Source organism: Lucilia cuprina, chromosome 2 (genome assembly GCF_022045245.1).
Source record: "Lucilia cuprina isolate Lc7/37 chromosome 2, ASM2204524v1, whole genome shotgun sequence".
NCBI lineage: Eukaryota > Metazoa > Arthropoda > Insecta > Diptera > Calliphoridae > Lucilia > Lucilia cuprina.
Genome location: NC_060950.1, coordinates 36,420,639 through 36,422,999, shown reverse-complemented (window position 1 = coordinate 36,422,999; position 2,361 = coordinate 36,420,639).

The following is a 2,361-nucleotide window of genomic DNA, read 5'->3' as shown; positions in this document are numbered from 1 at the left end:
CCTGAAAAGTTTTTGGAGTGTACCAGTGTACTTGTTTGAAAATATTGTTGTTGTTTTTACAAATTTTTGCAATTTTTACGCTCTTGCTATGAGTTTTATTTATGATCGGGTTGTGTACGTGTGAATTGCCGAAAATCTTCGTAATTAGAACAATATGAACGCGCAACGCTGCTGTAAATTGTCTTATTAACTCGCTGGAAAAATCATTCAAATTGAAATGCAGAACTTTAAGAGAAGCTAACCATAAACGAGCGGCGCCTTTCACTTAACACCGCAAAAAGTAAACGCTTTTCTTCCCATTGCAAACGGGTTTTATTGAAATATGTCCAAATTAGCTTGTTTTTAAAACATCGGGGTCATTTTGACCTCAAGGCCGTTTAAGGGTTAATTTTTTTCACTATTATTGTAAATATCGGTTGTTAATAAATAATTTCTTAAGTTTTATGATAATCTACTCAAAAATAGAAACAATTTCGACTGGTTTCCATCAAAAATTGCAAATATTACAAAATTTGACCTTTGACCTTTAAAGTTTATGGGTTAATGGCGTCCAAATTGCATGAAACTCTTGATTTTTATTTAGAAATAAGTGGACTAATAAATTTACAAATGGCTCCATTTAAAATACACAACAATATAATAAAAAGGCTAATTTTGCAAAATATTATATAAAAATGGGTTTTTCTCGAAATCCGCTGAATTCAAATTGCAGGTACAGGCAAACTATAAGAGGTATTGACCTAATTTTTTTACTGTTTTATTCCCTTATCTATTGTCCACAAATCCCTATGAGTTCTCCCAAAACTATTGAAAATTGTTTAACAAAGTATCAAAAAAACTAAAATTTGAATTTTTTAAAAGACCGTTAAAAATATCAAAATTTTTCGACCATAGCTGAGAATAGGTTTACGTTATTCTATAAGGACAAAAACTCATATTCAAGTAACTACAGATGTATTTTAAGCAATACAATTGTTTTATTAGAATATTTTCAAAAATATGTTTATTTTTTTATCACATTTCGGATTCAAGTGCTTGAGACACGATAATGGCCTGCGAATTTTTAATAACTTTACATTCGTTCGTTGGGTCAAATTCTGGAACTGTTTCGGCAATCTCTTGAACAGAATAATTTGCATTTTGACGTGAGCTGGGGTATTCGTTAGAAATTGTATTGAAATATTGACGTTGCGTATTAGTTACAGGTTGTACGTTTGATGTAGCGTTTTGTTAACGATTAGTGTCCACATACGTTTGGAATATATTCATCGTATTTTCCAACATTTTCCTTAAATCATCAACTTGCCGCTGCAACAATACTGCTTTAAGGAATTTTAGTTAGGTTTGATTCCTCGTCGTTAGGAGGAGCGATGGTTAAAGACGTTTCCTCAAATTCATCAATGTCCTCGTCGTTTTCACCAATTTCATCGGTACCAAGGAAACTTGAGAGACGTAGAACACGTTCTGCCTTTGAACCGGATGTTGCTAATTCACGTTCACGTAATAGCTGTTTTAGCTCGTCCACTTTCAATGTTGAAAGTTTTTTCATGTTGGAAACGTTAGGTAAAAATTCGTTTTTAATTTAAATATCCGTTCAGATCCCACTTCTGATCTAAAAGACTTAAAAGTTTTGTATTTTTATAGAAACACGTCTATTTATTACAAAGGTTTAAACATAAGACGTTTTATTAATATGAAAAACTATTTTCAATCTTTCCGTCATTCCGTGTGTAACACTAAGAAATATTCATCTGAGTCGATTAAGCTATGTCCGTCTGTTTGCCTAAAACACGCTCACATTTAAACTAAGCTAAGGAAGTCAACCAAATTCACTGAATATATTCACCATAATCCTAAGCAATTTGGTATTAAAAATGAGCAAAATCGGTCTACACCGGGAAAAGTTATGAATCAAAATTTAAAACAACCTCGAAAAAAAATAAGCATTTTTTACACATTCTGATGTAATTTTGTCGAAAACTATGCAAGATAATTCCATGAAAATCACCACAAATTCGTTTCTACACAAGAGCCTGATCCCTGCTGAAAATTGCCAGCATCGGTCCACAATGTCATATACATATATAGTATTTAACTAGTTGCACTATCAATTTGTGTAGAACAAAATAATCTATATATATAAAATTCTAACGTTACTGACTGACTGACTGATTGACTGATTCATCATCGCACAGCCTAAACGGTTAAAGCTAAAGAGCTGAAATTTGGACAGGGGGTTGGTCTCCCACCAAATAGATCCACTAAGACGGGATTTTTGGAAATTCGAATGTTTAGGGGGTAAAAAAGGGTAAAAACGGGTAAAATCGGTAACCTCATATCTCCTAAACTAGAAAAGATACA